The following is a 19,405-nucleotide window of genomic DNA, read 5'->3' as shown; positions in this document are numbered from 1 at the left end:
TACACATCTGACTGGAAAGTTTTGACTCTAGAAGATAATTATTAAGTTCAAAAGATATAAAATGACAAAGTTTAAAATTGTATCATATTAGGCTATAATTGTAAAGTCATTATAGCAAGTTCGGAGGTAGCAATGACTAAAGACATTAGTAGTAAATACTTAAAAAAATGTCAAGGTAACCTAAGGCTAAATTTCTGATAACAGGTTACCAGTTACCCCTGGGGGACTTTTAAATGTAAACCAGTCCTGTAACTTTTGAAATTCTGCCCAGTGACCATGTATTATTTACAAAGAAATTAAAACCAATAAAATTACAACACTGAACTGTTTGCTTGATAATATGTCCTTAAATTAAGGTGTCTTTATTTGAACTATGTAAATATTGAATGATTTTATTCAGGGAATTGGCTGGAGACAATAAGGTAGTCCAAGTTTTTTTATTAGAGGCTCAAGTGTTCTTTACACTAAAGAAAAATTAAATTGATAATTTAAATGGAAGAATGGCATGCTTGCTCTCTCTTTGAAAAATGCAGTTCTCAAGTTCTCATAATGCTCTTTCTCACTGAGCCCTTGACTTGCAGGCTGCCTCTCTCACACAAAAATACAACTCTGAAGTTGTCACTGGGGAGTGCCAACAGGAGTGACAGTGCAATCACACAGCAAATAGCAAAACTTCTTAAAAATCCTCTCTGAATGTCTTTCTTTTTTTCCAAGATTCCACTCTCCACGGAAGCTCTTATATATCTCTCTTCTCACTTGCGGAAAAATCCTTACAGCTGTGCCAGTAAAATTCCTGCCACTCTCTTCCCCTACTTTCATGTGCAAAATTCTAAATGTGCTTGCATAGGACAATTAACTAAACAGAAACAAAATAAAACAGCACCCACTCAGATCCGCAGCCACCTATTATCCCTCTAAGAATGTCACTGAGGAGTCTCAACTTATCCCACCATATAATATATATATAAAACTAGCTGAAAGTAAGGTTTTGGTGTCCTGCCCTCCAATGAAAGGGGCAAGGTGAAGCATTCCTCTTCTGTATCCTACTCCTATGCTATAACTGCTATTTCTTTCCTTATAGATATTCATTTCACTCTCATGGTTTACCCTTTATGGATGTACACAAGGTCACATACCAGTCTATCTGCAACATTTTTTTTTTAATATGGGAAAATACTAAGCCACCAGCTGACTAATGTACGCAAGAAGCATTTTTAACAGATGCAGTGGAAAAATGACCTCAATGTATAGGTTAGAGTTCTAAGAAAGAGTCAATATGTGCACATGCCAACCTTTTTGTTATTATTATTTTAAATGTTTATTCAGCTGATGGTAAGAAGACACTTCTGTAACATATGTTAACAGAATTGAAGAGCCTGCTTTGCAGAAAGCTGTGGTGTTCAGGATTTTTGGAAACGAGAGGGAAGAAAGCCGTCTTGTTTCAGGGTGGGGCCAGTTGATCTGAGACCCCCAAAATAAATACTGCACGTGGCCCGTAAGCCCAGGAGTGGAGTGTGTATGCGTAAGGAGAGGATTCAGGTGCTTCCACCATCTTCCTCTCTGCTATTACTGCCCAGCATTTGCATCTTTGGGTGACGAACATCAGACGCATAGCAAAAGCAACATCAAATCATGTCTAATGCAAAACAGAGATCAACTATGATTAGTGAGTACATTAAGATGTGAAGTTGTCTTTTTTTTTTTTGTCTTTTTCAGTTGTCTTCTGTGAAGACAAATGAATTGATGAAATAATATAATGTATTTTACTTTAAAGTTAGAGATCATATACAACAGAAAACTATTCCTTTTACTTAGCACCAGTATACCTGGAAAAATGTTTTCTCACCCTGATGGCTTAAAATTTGGTTCTCTAATGAAACCCAACTCCCACGAGACTGTAAGCGCAATGAAGACAAGAACTCATTTGCCACTTTTACCACATGTGGTGCCTGGCGTGTAACAGGCAATTAATAAAAGCTTGTTGAATAAATAATGATGTGGGAGTTTATCATAGATCTGATCCTTCCTGATCTGAAGGAACTCTTAACGACATAATGATAATGATGATGATGATGCAATAGCTATGGTTTATTGAATTCCTTCTTTGTGCTGAGACTGCACTATAGGTTTACATATATTATTTCTCGTTTCGCTCAATCCTAAGGAGTATCAACATTTTACAGATGACAAAACTGAGTTACACTGTTCAACCTAAACCCCACCTAGATCAGTCTGACATCAAGGCCTAATCTTTTACTGCAATTCTTTGGACAAACACATTATATATATATATATATATATATATATATATATATATCATAGAAACAAGTTAAAAACAATGGATTAAATGTAATATGTACTCTTGGCTCGTAAGGAACCAGGTAAAGATAAAGAAAGATACTGGATATATTGCAAGGCCAAAGATAATTGGTACAGAAAACCAGTGCTACAATTTCAAATCAGAAGAAATTGCCATATCCTGAGGATCTCAGAAAATGCTTCATGGGGGAAGGAAGCTTGGACTGGACATTGAAACATGAATAGAATTTGAGTAGGGAGAAAAGGAGGTGGAGGATGCAAACCAAGCTGAGGAGCAGGAACACACAATGGGTGTTTAGAGAGCAAAGATGAGACGGAAGTGGCTGAGGCCCACTGAGGCGACAACACTCATTTAGGGAAGTGTTTGCAGGTACCATTGTTGGGACACCTAGGCTGGGTAGCTCAAATGCTACAAGAAGTTTAAAATTTCTTGATATGACAACCAAAAGTTTTTGAGATAGTATCTCATTGAAAACAATTATTTTGTTTTCCACTTAAAAATATCCTATCTATGGTAACATTTTAGTTATCTTCCTCCCAGTCTTATTTCCGTGAATATGTTATGTAAATTGGAATCATTTTCTATAAACAGTTTGAAATAGAATACATCAAAGTTAAAAATTGAGCCTGTATCCCAGAGGCAGAAGTGTCTCTTTTTGCACCAAGGTGCAGAGGCCAGGTGCTGATGCCAGCATTGGACAAGTACGTGAATAAACTGTGCTTGTGGCTGGCACTTGTGGGCCTCTGTGAATACTCTCCAATGGTGGTTTCTGTGTGTTCCCAGAATTGAGTTTTCTCACGTGGTCTGCTGCAGGGTAGAGGTGGGGCTGGTCAGGGAGCTCAGAGCCTCTGCCCTTCTTCAATTACTGCAACTCCTCCTTTCAGTGTTTACTAAATTGAAGTCATACCTCCATTTTTGCTTAAAAAATAAATTGTGCTTAATGCTTTCAGCTGTCATTTGCCTTCCTTAAAACTTTATGGCTTTTTGCCATTCTTGAATTTTCAGAATATTACATAGTCAAATCTGGTTTTTCCTTTGTGATTTGCTTTATAATTATTTTTTGGAGGAAATACTTTTATCATCCAGATAACATCCTATGTTTTTATGCGGTTTCTTCTTTTTTATCTTCTAATTTTAACTCTTTAATCTCTCTGGAAAATTATTGGAACATGATGTGAGCACTTGGTTATTTTATAAACAACCTTTTTACCAGTTCCATTTGTTGAATAATTCATTTCATTCCCATTAATGTGAGCAATTTGTATACAAAGGCGTTTTTGTACAATGCCAGTTATGTTTTATTAACCTCTTTGTCATTGTTTATTTTGTTCATGAAATAGCTATAGTACCTGGACCTAAGCCAGACTCATAGAAAATAACTAGCTGTTCCAATTTTTTTTTAAACGAGTTTAAGTATCATTTTTAATTTTCCTGACCCTCACCTTCACTCTTAAATGCAAACATCCCCAAAATTGTGTTTTAAAATGATGATGAATAGTTTTGGCATTTCATATAGGTTGCATCCTTGTGAGGGAAGTCTTGATTAGTGTTTCTCAAAGGGTTTTCCTTGCACCACTTGATTGGAATTACTAAATCAGGCCCTCTGGAGCCAGGAATCTGCAGTTCAAGCAAGTTTTCCATGGTTGAGAGCCACTGGTGTGGAGGCACAGGTAGACGTTAAGAGAATGCTGCACAGTCTAGGCATGAAGCATAGGATCTAAATAAAGGGGGTTCTCATGATATAAAAATGGATAGATATAATCTATTTCAAGGCCAGCGTTGATAGCATTTGTTTTGAGCATTTGTTTCTATTGAGTTTGAGTTTGGGGTATTGGTAAAAAAGATATGTCACCAATAAAAATAGCTAATTGAGAAAAGATTTTTTCCCCCTCTGGGGGAAGGAAATTAATTCGTTTGGACATAATGTCAAGATTTGCAAACTTAAATATCTAAAAAGTAGATGGACACATGTAATTTGGCTCAGGTGAGAGAAGGCTGTGAGTAAAAGGTGCACAGGGGTTAAAGCATGGACTGTGGAGGTGACAATGCGTCCAGCTTTGTACTTACAGGGTATGGCAACGTAGATGACCTCGAGCCCATAACCTAATTTCCCTAAACCTCAGTTTTGTTATGGGCTTGGAAATGGGACGTGGATGCAATGACTGTCTACAGAGAGAAGATGATCACAAAGCTCCCAGACCGGACTGCTTCTCCAGTGAGGAGTGACTAAGAAAGGGAAACAGAGGACAAAGGACTGAGTCTTGAGGAGTGGCCACATCTAAAGGATGGTAGGAAGAAAAGGAAGTAGCACAAGAGTTGGAGAAAGAACAATTAGGGGGAAAAACAGCCTAGCTCTCTAGTCTCAAATCTCTCCAATTTCCATTTGGTTTTTGTTAGCAGCAGAGCTCTTTCTTTAAATGCAATCCATGGGCAGAGTCCCAAGATGCTCTAGCTGAAGTGGGCATGGGGGCAGGAGCCCGGGGCGTGTATCTCCTCCTGTGACCTCTCCAAGCAGAGCCCACAGACATCTCCACGGACACCTCAGGCTCAAACCCCAGAATGTAGGATATTTGTAGCCGGAGGACCATGCTCCCTCTGACTTTGGATAACAAGATGAAACGTAGCATACCTAAAAGTCCAAAGGACACCTGACCTTTGGTTTGTAAAAACAACACCTGAGTGCTGAGTACCGAAGGTGGGGGACGGCTTGAAGAAGGCAGGTTTTGAAGTCATAGCCTTGTCTCTGTGTGAACGCGTTGCTATCAGCGACACCTACTTTGCTGTAACCTCCCAGCAGCCAAGAAAAGAGTTCTACTTAGTGCATTTATATCTTTCTTGTTATAAACCATTGTGGATATTTGCATTCTTTAAAATGCTTATTATTCTTAGTCCAATAGACAGTTGATAGTAAAGGCCTTGGAGAAAAATACAAGGAGAACGGATGATTATAGAGAAATAGGCAGGAGGTTCGTGGGAATTTAGTTTTTATGACCTATTATATCTTTTTTCCCTTATCTTCTGCCTTGCAAATAAATTTGGAATTTGTCTAATGTGTATTTTATTTATGTCCACATAATTTCTATATCTTGTAAGCGTTAACTTTGTTCCTTAGCTTCAGTATGGCTTCTAGTATTCTAAATTCCACTTAATAAATACTTTGTCCTCTGTTGAGAACGATAACAATGCAGCCAATTAATTCTCCTTTTAAGAATGATTCTGGCTCTTATATTCTGACCTTCTGGGGATTGAAATTAGACCACAAATTACTGTAATGAGGAACACAAAATTCTGCTAGGCAATAGCAACTTCCTGTAATTTTCTGAGATTTAGGGATCATGTTACAGAGCTGATACAGAAGTTCAAAGCTTTTTCTGGAAAAGTGGATCGACTTAGAACTTGTAGCACTTGGGGAGTGATTTGTCTAAATCACTGAGTTGTGGTTCTCAAATTTTTGTGTGATTAGCAACCACTCAGGCTACTACTTGAAACACAAATTCCTAGCTTCCACTCTGTGGTATTTTGATTTTGGTAGGTATGGGTTGGGACCAGGGCTTTGCTGCTTAAAGAACCATTCTGGGAGACTGTGATATAGTATGTCTGTAGGTCACACTTTGAGAAATGCCAGAGTACAGAGTAGGTTCACATCAAGGAAATCTTTTGAGGGAGGAACTTGATAGGTTTGACCACAGTGAATAAATCCTGGAGAGTTTCCATTTTATATGGCACCCCTGTGTTTCCCAGGTGCAGAGCTGCACCATGGTAGGAGATGAGCATTAAATCTCAGGATGAGGAAGTAAATACTCAGAAATATCATAGTCCTACCTTAATTATTCAAGCATCACTGGTTTTTATGTTTTGGCCATTCCAGAGGCTCCTCAAAGGGTATCCTAATTAAGTTTCAGAACACGCACTTGTTCATCCTTGAGTACTGTAAGCATTTTTTTTAAAAAAATGAATAATATATTCTGCAAATCCACCTGTTCAGCAATTACCTTGATATCCATATTTCACATTTTAATTATATAAATTTCTTTTCAGTATCTATTCTTTCCTCAATATATCATCTCATACTAGAATTTCCCTTCTAAAGACTATGAAGAAAACATAATCAAGTTGTTTGAATTTGAAGCAGTTTTCTGAATTACAAGAGTTGCCCTTGTAAAACACACACAAATACAGACTTCCTGGAAAAGTTTCTTTCAAAGGACGTCTTGTAAAGAGAATATTATTTTTCCATTGGCCTCAATAATAAGCAGGTAAGAGAGAAGGTTTACCTCCTCTTCTGCTGACCTTCAATTGTTAGAGGCTCTAACTACTAGTTAAGGCAGTGAACTCTTGACACCAGAGGGGTGTCAGAGGTGCAGGCTTGAGATCTGGCTTCAGCATTTCCCAACTATAAGACTTTAGTAATTTGTTTACCATTTTCTGCTCTCTGTTTCCTTATTTAGCTATCCATCCATCTATCCTATCGTCATTCATTTGCTCAGTCATTCAATACACTTTCTTTTACACCCACTATGCTCCATATTCAAAACGTTCTAATTTATACCTACTATGTGCCATCTCTGTGTTCTGAGGATACACAAATGGCACTTCGGAAGGGTGCTGATGGTGGTGAGGATGGACAGAAGTAGATAGAATCACTGTGTGTTCTAAGCTTCAAAAGAAATTAAGGCATGTAAACATTATTTCAAGATATAAAGTGCTATACAAAAACAAAACAAAATAAAAAAAGTGCTATACAAATGTAAATTATTAATATTTTATTTCTCATTCCCTATCCCTGTCTGCCCATGTAATTCAAGTGCCCTGAGGCATTTCTTTGAAGAGTCTTATAAATCTTCATTGAATACTTCATTGAATACTACACATTGAAAGATTAGAAATAACCTACTCATCTATTAAGAGGGACTTGACTAAATACATTATGGTCCTTCTTTATACAGGACATATAATAATGACAGTAAGTAACCTTACTGAGCACTTACTCCATGTCAGGGGTGACTCTAAATGCTTTGTTTACACATTAAATTGTTTAATTATTATAACACCCCTATTAAAAACAATCATCATCCCTATTTTATGGGCAAGGAAACTGAAGAATAGAAAGGTTAAGTAATTTGCCTAAGGTTTCAGAGCTAATAAGTGATGGAATTGGGATTTGAACCCAGGCAATTAGGTCCTTAGTCTCCACACTTAACACTAGTCTTTTCCACAGTTAGAATGAGTAAAGCAACTCCATTTTGTGGGGAAAAGAAACATTTTCCAAGATGTATTGTAAAGTGCAGAACAGCTACCACTTCCTAAAAGGAGCAAGGAAGAAAGGAAGGAAGGAAAGGACAAAAGAAGAGGAAATGCAAAGAGAAAATGTGCATGCATGTGCATAGAATATCTCTGGAAGGCTACACAAGGAAATCATAACTGGGTTTGCTTTTTGGGAGGGCCTTTGGATAGCTTGAAAACAAAGGTAGAAGACTTAGTCTTCACTATAAAACTCCCTTGTGTTTTTTATTTTTTTATTTTTGTGCCTCATGAATACATTACCATTTAAAAGTAAGTAGATTTTTTTAAAAAGTAAAGCCCTCATAATAAATCTTGGTAAGGCAAATAACAATTTTGTAATGTATATCTCATCTCCCAGTTGATACACTCTGTAATCAGAGATGCCTATTTGGGGGTGTCTAGAGGCCTTTACTTAAGGATAATGACTTCTGGTGGTTTCTCTATATGGTCCTCTGGGACCCAAATCAGCACGCAGATACGAAGCAAAGCGACATTCAGAAGGACTGGCCTCAGCCAGCCTGCTCATTGACAGCCCTTTCCTCTGGCAGCCCAACCCAAGGTAGCCCGGAAGGTCCTGCGTCTGAGGCCTCTCAGTCCAGCCAGCACATTGAGGTTTAAAGCCTAGAAATGCAAAGATGAAGGGATTACCCAGTGACAGACACATAGAAATTATCTAATAAATATATTTTAATGATAAGCCGAGAAAAGCAAAAAGAGAAAAAATGAAAAAATATAGCTGTACAAGTGTATGTGCTCCATATTCATTCAATTGTGAGATTGATTTTTTACCTGTGCCTGGCACACTGGTTTAAAATCCACTCTGAAACACGTTCCCAGAACAGCTCTTTGAGCAAGAACCAATAGCTTGAAAGTCATCAATGATATAAAAAGTTCTATTTCAGTTCTTTCTCCCCAGGGGTGGGTAGGTGGATGTGGGTATGGGAACAGGATATTAACTTTATCATCATAACTTGCACCATTTTATCCAGTCCATAAAAACCTTTGAAAATGATAAAAGGAAAACTTGATGTTCTACTTAGTTTAATTTTAAACAGGGACTTGTAGGACCATAAAGGTAAAACAAAGAAACTTTTGAGACTGTGGTTTCATGATTGGTTGGGTTACCAGGAAAGACAGAGCTCTAAGGTTTTTAACTCATCAGAGGATGATGAATACAGGGTATGTTCAGATTGGAGTCATGCGTTTAAAGATGTCAGAGCCCAAATAAAGTGCCCTGATGAGATGGCAACTTAAGAGATCGTAAGCACATTCTGCTTTTAAACACACCAGGACTGTAACATAAATTGTATTATGTTTTCCTAATTTTTCTCTTTCCTCCCTAAAAGATTATAATCCTGTGCATTGCTATGCAATGCAGTAGTGCTTTCCCTATGGAGGGAATATACGTCCCATTCCATGTGGGCTTGATCACATGACTTGGGTTGGTCAATGGAATATGAGTGAAAAAACAGATGGGATGTCTGAGCAGAAGTTTTAAGAGCTGTCACACAGTTCTACCATGTCTCTCTTTTCTGTCTGCCCTTAGGATGGCCTATGCCAAAGAGAAACTGTTCCTTCAGCCTGGATTCTGGAATAAAGAAGTTTGGAGCTGACCTTTCTGAACTTTGTTCTCCTCTTTTGTGAAGCAGGAAGAAAATTATCCACTTCCGAAATTTGTTATAACAATTAAAAGAGGTGATGTCAATAAAATATTAAGCTCACAGTGCACACTGAGAAAATTCAGTCCATTTATTCAATTTGATAATGTTCCTGCACTCTGAAGAGGAATTTGTTTTTTGTTTCCCTATGAGGAAGTAATCTATATTCCTTTTGATATCACTTCCCCCCAAAACCATGCATTTGTTTCTGATATAATCCTTTAAAATATCATAAAATGTATGAATAGAGAAGAAAAGTCATATTCAATGAACGAAATTTCATTTCTCTAATTCAGGTCCTAGCATTGTAATGCAAATGAGCATTGCATTACACCAAATAATTAACCAAATCAGTTTGTGTTTTTGCATTATTTTTAAAGGTTAATTTTTAATGTTGCTTTGCTTTCATGAATCCTGGAAACAGAAAGTGTATCTCATCTTGAATCCTGCAGCAGAAGCACAGTCCAAGCACACTATTGTTTTGGTTATTTTAACTTTGATCATTCTTTATTACATAAGTACTCCGTATTCATTGTATAATTAGAAAATGCAGATTCAAAAAAGAAAGAAAAAAACCTCAAATCTACAAATCGGAGAAAACCACTAATTGCATTTTAATGTTGCTTTGCAAAAAATTGAACCTTTAAAAATAATGCACAAACACAAACTGATTGGTTAATAATTTGGTGTAATGCAGTGCTCATTTGCATTATAATGTTGGACCTAAATTCTTTGAGACATTTTTCTATCTACATTTATACATAAATTATATAATCACTCTTTAGTTATTCTAAAGTAAATGATAACCATCTCCCTCAATGAAATGTATAATATAATATTTTAGGCATCATATTTAGTTGTTTGAATAAGTGATAATTCATGTAACAAATCTGTATTTTTGAATATTTAGATTATTTAATACATTTGTTATGACAAAATGTTGCCATTAGAATCTATTTTTATAAAACAATTTTCTTCATTGAAATTTCTATATGTAAAAATTTTGCCTGAGCCAGGCAGTTTTAAAATTCATCATAAATTTTCATATGGAGCTTCTTTCTAATTTCTCCCCTAGATGTTTGTTTGTCTCTGTTTCTACATACATACTCTGTTTCAGCTACATATATCTTAACTCAGTGCAGCTAACATGGCAAACACACAGCCCATAAACTGTTAATGTTTTGTTAACATTCAACCTCCAATTCTATCAAGTTTCTTTTTAAACAATTGTAGTTGTTCCAAAATAAAGTTTTTTCCAGCACTCATTTATTTATTCAAACAACAACTGAGATTCTAATCAAAGCAAGACATTGTTGAAAATAAAGAGGAATTTGGGCACCCTCCACTCTATGTTGTGAATTATATGATTAGTATAAGAATATAATGTTTGGCTTTGAGAGGAGTCCTGTGAAGGTGAGTTTGCTCCATTGAATATCACTCTAGCCCGTGGACTAAATTCCCAGTGTGGTCTTGGTTCTAGATACTTCCTTGCTTGAACTGTGCTGGGCATCATGTTCACATCCCCAACCTTTTCCCCACTTCTTGGTTCTAGCAGCTCCCAGAGATGCCCCACCTTGACTAGCCCTCTGGCTGGCACACTCTCATCGTGGGCTGGCTTTTACTCCTTAACCTGGACCATTAGTTCATGCTAAGAGATCTCTCAGATTTTTATATTCATGCTGCTGGGCTACTTCTTTCTTGGAACTTGCTTTTTCTATTTCCATGCTAAGAATTGAAATCCCAAGCTCTGCTACACATTCACTCCTTCATTTAGTCTTTCACTCTATATTCACTGGATACCTACACTGTGCTAGGTGCCCACTGAACAGCAGAGAGAAAACAGACCTGGCTCCTGTCCTCATAAGAGTGTGCAGCCTTGAAGAGAAAGGAGTCCGGCCCCTTTCACTGTAGCACTTCTGCCAGGCATTTGTTAACCCAGAGATACATGTCTATTGTGCAATGTCAAATGTCAGGAGGGGTATCAGCAAAGAAGTGTAGGACTTCAGGAGGGAGGTCTCTTCTGCACTGGGGACATGGACAGAGAATCTGATAACAAAGTAGCATTTGAAATTGACCTAGAATAGGTAGGTAGAATTTTTATAGGTGGATTAGGAAAGTTTTCATTACTTCTCTAGTGAGTAATACTGAACAACACAAAATGAGAACATATGTTCTAATTCTACCTCTCCTACTTTACAGTCATAGATACTTATTGGCCTAGTTTTATATCTGTAAATTGGGTGAGAAATATTGCCCTGATATCCACTGCAGAGATGTGAGGTCAAACTAAGGTAATATAATTGGAAATATTTTTAAATTATTCAGCAATCTGCAAGCATAAGGAAATTTACATATTTAGTGTTAGCATTTTAGGTGTCAAGATTTCAATTCATAATTTATAATTCTACCTAAAATGTGTTTAATAAAAATTGATCATAGGAAAATATAAAATGATTTTAATATAAGTTCAGCTATCATTTTGACAAGTGATCTTTCAAGTTAGAGTGTTTGAAGTCTTATGGAGTTATCTCATAAGTTATATCCTTAATTGCAATTACTGTCATTAATGTATTGAATACTGTGTTAGGTACCTTACATGTATTATCTCATTAAATTCTCATCACAACCTGCTGAATAAATACCATAGTCTTCCTATTTTAAAGACAAATATATTGAATGTTAGAAATTATGTGACTTGCCCAATGCTACATGATTAACAAATGACAAAATAAGGACTTCAACACAAAATTCTAAAACCCAGTAACCTATAACAACAAAAGTATATTTACAAAAAGTACTCCATCTAATAATTTATTTTCCATCTTTCAAGAGCTAACATAATGATAAGATCGATGATGACTGTAGAGTTTGAAGTCACGTTTGACTAGACTATAATGTTGAAGCTCAGAAGAATTAAATAGATTACTCAAGGTCACACATTATCTTGGTAATACTGCATGATAAACTAACCCTAAGCTTGGGACTAAAAACAATGGTCTTATTTTACTCATGGTTTTTGGGGTTAGGAATTCAGCAAGAGCCTGGCCGGGTATGGTATTTTTTCTCTGATTCACGAGGTATCAGCTGGGGCAGCTGGGACTGCAGGAGCCAATTTCAGGAAGCTTCTTCTTCATGTCTGGCACCTCAGTCGCCTTGGCCTCTCTCATTCTCCACATGGTGTCTCCTCCCCAGCAGCCCATGGCTTGGGCTTCTCACAGCACGATGATCTCAGAGTGTTTGTACTCCTTAAATGGCGAATGGCATCCAGAAGGCAGGAAGCAGGGATGCCAGTTAAGGGCAATGCCCCAAACTCACATAGCATCACTTCTACCATAAACTATTGGCAAAGCGGTTACAGGACCAGCTCAGATCTAGGAGCTGGAGAGGTGAACCCCACCTTATGTCACGGTTGTGGCAAACTCACATCACAAAAGAAAATGTAGGATAAAAGTTACCATTATAGCTATCTTTGGAAAATACAATCTATCACACACACTTAATTAGTGGCTGAGATCATATATTTAATATCAAAGATCAAATTCTTTGTTTTTTCATTACACTGAAACACAGAGAACCTAACACAGCAATGGCCAATGGATTTCTTTTTGAAAATTCAGAGTGATACCAACAAATGTCATTGCCGGTAAATTGGCATTCATATTTTCATTACATTCTTTAAGAGGATGACAAAGTTCCTCCATTGAGTGTGCTACATTCCCTACTTCTTGCCTGAAGTCCTTGCCCTCAATTTTGTGGCTCCACCCTCTTCTAGCAGGGGTCCTCAAACTGAGGCCCACGGGCCACATGCGGCCCCGCCAGGTGTTTTTGCCACTGCTGCCTGTCCTGCTTAGCAGCCCACTCGTCCCGGGCCCACAGTGCACATGTGTGGAATGGGTGCTCTACTCTCCAATGGCCCTCCAACGGTCTGAGGGACAGTGAACTGGCCCCCTGTTTAAAAAGTTTGAGGAGCCCTGGATGGATTCAGAACTTCATCAGACAGGAGAAGTACATTTCAGGGGATGGAGGCTGCCAAGAAATGGCATTGTTTTTAAACCTTAGGACATACCCCATTCTTCAGCATCCTGGGGGCTTAATCATTCCCAGAACCTGCTTTTGAAAGTGAGATTTTCCATACTCAAGTAATCTTTCTTCCACCTGATGTTGTACAGTGAACAGAGTTGGAAAATGTAATTGGAACAAATTCTAAAATTTCTCTTCTTTATATGTATAAACACCGTTCATATTGAGAGGTCACTTAAAAAAAACTAAAAACAAAAGCAATGACTATAAAATGCACACTATCTCTATTTTGCTTATCTCTTTGAAAGTATTAAAGTAACCACGTTACAAACAGTTTTTTAATGGCAGTTTAATTCTTGATTCTTGAAACTTTGCCCTTCATGGTATTTAATCCACTTCATGTTAAACCCAGAATTCTGTTATGTATAAAGTATTTCCTGGATGCCTACCTTGCAGGATGTCAGATTTAGCAAGCAATAATACAGGTCATCCAATTAAGTTTGAATTTCAGAAAAACAATGAATAAGTGTTTATTATATGTACATTCCATGCAATACTTGGTACCTGCTTATATTAAAATATTGTTCATTGTTTGTCTGATATTTAAATTCAACTAGACATCCTTATTTTATTTGCCAGCACTGCCACCATGTTATAGGCCCTATGCTAGGTGGTAGGAGACTACTATGAGTGAGTATGATTGCTGCCCTCCAAGAGCTTATAGCCCAGAGAAATACACATTGTGAAAAGGCAGTGGAAGAAGAGTGGGAGAGATGCTGTAAGAGATGGGGGTAATTGCGGGGTGGACAGGTAAGCTAGGGCTAGGTCACAAAGGGCTCGTGAGCCCTACTAAGGGCTTGGAACGATGTGCAATAAGTGTTACTGAAAGGCATTAGAGGCAGTGAAGGTATAATTCGATTCATCATTTTCAAAGGCACATATTGGCTGCCGTAAGAAGGAGGAGCCAGACTGGACAGGGACACCAGTGCAGAGGCTGCAGTGATCCAGGCAGAACATGATGAGGGTCTGACCTTAAGGGAGTAGCAGTGAAGATAGCAAGCAGTTAATAAATTAAAGCAATATTTAGTAGTTTGGATTTGGGGGCTGCTTAGCTTTTTCAAGATTCAGGTCTTCCTTTATATGCACAAAGTTTTCTTGAATTATAGCTTTAAGTATTAGATCTGTTTGTTATTATTGTTTTCACCTTTAGGAACTCTAATTATACATATATTCAATGTTCTTTTTCTTTTCTCTATCACTACTTTTATGACTTTTTTTAACCTCATTATTTCTTGTTTTATTCTGGGCTATTTTATTTTCTCTCTGAAATGTAGTTTTAAAATATTTTAAGTCTAATTTATGTTCACATGAATTTTCCTCATGGTGAATGACATCAAGCATTTTCTCATGTAGTTATTGCTATTTGTATATCTTCCTTTGTGAATTGTCTTTTGCTCATTTATTATGTTTTTTGTCTCTTATTACTAAGTTCAATAGCAATTGAACTTTATATTTTCTGGATACAAGTGTTTTGTCAGATATATATGTATTGCAAATATTTTCCCCAAGCCTATGGATTGCCAATTTATTTTCTTAATAGGAGCTTTTGATGAACAGAGTTTAATATTGATTTTTCACAATTTCTTATATAGATAATGTTATTCTGATTTTCTATTTGTTCTGTGTCCAGTCCAAGTAGGAATTTGTCAATTTTATTAATCATTTCATAAAAGCCACTTTTATTTATTTTTCTCCCTTTTATTTATTTTCTATTTCATTGATTTATGCTGTTTATTATTTTCTCCTCAACTTACTTGGGGTTTAATTTGTCATCTTTTTCTAGTTTCCTAAGGTAAAATATTAGATAATTAATTTTCAGCAATTCTTCTTTTCTAATAAAAGAATTTAAATGTAAAATGTGTTTTTAAGTACTGCTTTAGTGACAGCCCACAAACTTTGATATGTTGTGTTTTTATTATCATTTTATTTTATACTATCTTCTTTCTCTTCTATTTCTTTCCTTAATTTATAGATTATTTATAAATGTGTTGCCTAATTGCTAAATAGTTGGACTTGTTTATTTTTCCCTTTAGTTATGTCAATTTCTTTATTCTTATATTTGGAGGCTCAGTTATTAGTTTGCATGCATTTAGAAAGGTTGGCATTTTTAAAATATAAATGACCAAACAGTAAATATTTTAGGTTTCAGGAGTCTTGAAGTCTCTGTTACAACCTAAATCTGCCTTGATAGCACTAAAGCATACATAACAATATGTGATCACATAAGCATGGCTACATTCTCATCAAACTTCGATAAAAAAGGAAAGAGGTAGCAGACCAGATTTAGTTCACAGGCTGTCTTTGCTGACTCTTGACATAGAAGTGATAAGTCTTTTTAATGAATACATCCTTTTATCACTATGTAATGATGATGTCTCTGGCAGTACTCCTTTTCTTGACATCTACATTGCCTTATTAATCTAACTATGGATTAGTTAGATTAATTTTTTTCTTTCTTATGTTTACTATAATATTTTCTTTCTTATGTTTACTATAATATTTTCCTCATATTTTTGCTTTTCATAAATCTGCCTTTGTATTTAATGAGCTTCCTTGTAAAAAGCATATAATTGGACATTGCTTATTTTTCTGCCGTAATAATCCCTGCTATTTAATTGGACTATCTAGTTCATTTACCTACAATATGTTTATCAATATGTTTGGGTTTTAAAAAAATCACCTTGCTTCTTGTTTTCTATTTGTTTACCTTATCTTAGACTCTATTATTCTTTTCTACCTTCTTTTTGACTAATCAACTTTTTAAATACTTTGTTTTATTTCCTCCTTTGAATTTTTACCTGCAGCTCTTTTATTTTTAGTGGTTTCTTTAGTTATTTTAATATGTATCCTTAACTGTTCATGATCTATGATAATGTAAGGGCCTTCTAAATTATACTTTGATTATACCCTTGCTGTACTTTGTGCTATTATTGTCATATATTTGACTTTTCCATATAATTTAAACCCCACAATACACTATTATTATCTACGCTTTAAACAGCGTGTGTCTGTGTCTGAAATGTCACTATCTGGGTGATCTGAGCATCTGTTACATTGTCTATTGTTCTGGGTTCCCATCCCATAGTTTCGTCTCTCTGTGTGCCTGATCTTTTCAACTCAGTGCCAGTTGTTGTATTTGAAAGATTATAGAGGTAATTTGAGGTCTAAAAGAAAATTATCTTCATCCCAAATAAGATTTACATTTGTTTCTGGCAGATATGTTGAAACAAAAGCAATACCAGATCACCTTAAGCCATGAGGGATTGAGGTGATTCAAAACTGAGCATCAGTCCTTATGAGAGCTGGCCTATTTCAGTTTACCCTTGATCCTTAGGCATGACCCTTGGGGGCATCTCAACCTAAAACCTGGGGATTTCCAGAGTTCCCCCGCTTCTTGAAATACTCTGCATTCTAAGTTTTATCCTTCTAAACACATAATGCTGTTGCAAGTTCAGTTTAGCTTCTCAGTCTCTGAACATCTCCTATAGAATTAACTACTGTCCCTGGAGAAAAATGGTCCAAATATCAAGTTTGTTTTTCTGGGTTTTCTTCTCCTGGCTTTTGGTCCAGGGATTCTGTCCACCTTTGTAGCTAGCCAATGCTCTCCTATTTTTGAAAACAATTTTTGTCAAACTTTTTAGTTGTTCTGAACTGTAGAATTGGTGCAAATTGCCTACTTGACCATGCTGAATATATTCTTTCATAATTTCTAAATCTGCTTATATACCTCCATAAGATTATAATTATAATTAATTTGATGTCTGCCTAGTAATATTAGTTATGAAAAACTAAAATATTTTAAAATATGATACATTAGAAAAACTCATAAGAAATATAGATACGACTTAACTAATTATTGTAAAGTGAATATTCATATTCAGAAACCAGTTCACTGACAAAGGCTTAAACACACATTATGGATAATTCAAAGATGTGGAAAATTGATTATATTGTTCATAGCCCTTTTCTCACCAGGATTAGGGTAAAAATGGTTGAATATCACAACATGGAGCATTTCAATTTGAGCAAATTACTTAAATATTATTCATTAATTTCACATATTTTAAAAGTTGATATTTCTTACAAAGACAAATATAGAAAAGATGAGAATATCTAGTAAAAGAGAAAATAATGGTAGAACATGAAACAAGCTAAGATTAGTATAGAAAAATCTTTATCATAAGTTTCTATAGTACATTTAGAAGTGAGCCACACATTTGACTCTGAATTCCTTTTAGTGCCGAAGCAAAGAGGAAAATACAATCCGTTTCAAGATTCATAGCACTACAAACCATTGTTTGTAGATTCACAAACAAACCAATTGTTTAGGAGATGAACAGCTGTTCCTGATACTTATGTCTGAAATAAATTTCTGCTATGGGTCCTTACTCAGAAGCTGCTTAAATAAATGTATAAATTAGAATGAGACATTTATTTTTGACCAAGAATGCTAAGACACATTAAATGTGGTATATTAATAGTAAGCTGCTAAAACGGACTGGACAATCACATGAATAATTTTGAGATATTTATTGAGCAGATGTTCTATACCAGAAAACATGTCAAATACTCATGGTCTTGTGTGGGAAACAAAAAAAGGAATCTTATAGCAGTGTGAAATTATAATAGAACTACATTAAGTAGCAGGAGATGGTTAGCATCTCTGGCTCTACTTGGGACAGGGTGCCCTGCTTTGGTGCTGTTTCAAGCAATTTCTCCACCTAGGAAGAAGGATAAGAGCTGGCACTCCGGTTTGGTGCTGCCTCACCGTCAATCCCGAGCAACTGCTACACCTGGGGAAGGAGGGAATGTTCTACCAATCTAGGAATTCTCCAGCCCAGGCATATAAGATTTAGAAAGTGACCTAGAGTAACCTAAGAGTAATTAATATGCCATTAACTTGAATCTACATTGCAGTTCACCACCCCACCCAGGTGGGCTTTCTTAGAGGAAGCTCCTACAGGAAGATGGAATTTTGGAGACACCTGTTGATCATTTGATAACATCGTACACCTTCCAGAAGAGCTCTTCTCCTGACTGGGCTAATAAAAAGAAACAATCCTAGAAGTGAGGAAGTGAGTGGGTAAGTGAGTGAGTGAGCTGGTCTGTTTCTCTGCACTGGTGGAGAAAGAATTGTTTTATTCTACAATAAAGAGCTGCTCTTAATGAAACTGCTCCCTGTCTGAGGTTGCTCCATAGTATTGGCCTTGCTGGTGATTTTTCCAAGAAAGGAGTCAGAGTACCAGGATAATAGTCTGGCCTTGACACTTTGGTGTGTCTGGCCATTCTTCGGCCAAGAGCACACCAAGAACCAAGAGCCGATTGCCACTCTGACATCTATGGTGCTGAAACCCAGGATTCTGACAGAAAGGGCAATGGGAATGGGAAGAGATTCAGTTCTCCTTCCACAGAAAAATGAGAATCAAGCAGGCTTATCATGAGTAGTGTTTCTCAAGCAACAAGGGGAGGATGGAAGCTAGATAGAATAGTGCATACCTAGAATTGGAGGAATAAGAAAAAATGGAGATCTATGAATAGTTAGAGGAAGAAATACAGATTGGAAAAGAAACAGGAGATAAATCTAAAGAAGAGGACAAAGACCAAATGATAAGCCATTCAGATGCCACCTTATATCTAGTGGGGAGCCATTCAATGACTTAAAACTAGACAGGTATAAAATTACCGCTGTGCTTTAGAAAGATCGCTGTAGAAGCAGCGTGGAAGAATATTAGAATATTAGAGAATATTAACATTGAAGGTGAGAAGAACAGCAAAGAGGATATTTTGTCTCATTAGAATTATGTGTTCTTTTTCAGATAACAGAAATGTTAATTTCTCTGGAGATGACCATATAATCCTTTAAAATGACTATGTATCTAAAGGAGATTGAGGATCTGAGGCATATAGATGACTCGGAAGTGCCTGGTCTAGAACTGAGCCCTTCCTATCACATGTACATCTGACCTAAATGTATTTTCAGTCAAATTTCACATATGAACAGTCTTTTTTTCACCATTAGCATGCGCATTCTTTTTCTGATTGAAAAATGTTTCACAAGGTTAAA

The 19,405-nt window shown here is 36.4% G+C and overlaps 1 long non-coding RNA gene across 3 annotated transcripts in view; it reads left to right on the top strand.

Moving 5' to 3' along the window:
• Positions 1-9,329, top strand: part of LOC105869109 (uncharacterized) — a 40,392-nt gene extending 31,063 nt beyond the window's left edge. For all 3 annotated transcript variants that reach the window (XR_002224435.2, XR_012920185.1, XR_012920186.1), the window contains one exon: positions 9,150-9,329. This is a non-coding gene — a long non-coding RNA (uncharacterized LOC105869109). The remainder of the gene's footprint in view (positions 1-9,149) is intronic.
• Positions 9,330-19,405: the final 10,076 nt, after the last annotated feature.

The sequence above is a fragment of the Microcebus murinus genome, chromosome 7, assembly GCF_040939455.1.
Source record: "Microcebus murinus isolate Inina chromosome 7, M.murinus_Inina_mat1.0, whole genome shotgun sequence".
NCBI lineage: Eukaryota > Metazoa > Chordata > Mammalia > Primates > Cheirogaleidae > Microcebus > Microcebus murinus.
This window is presented reverse-complemented; position numbering and strand designations above follow the sequence as displayed.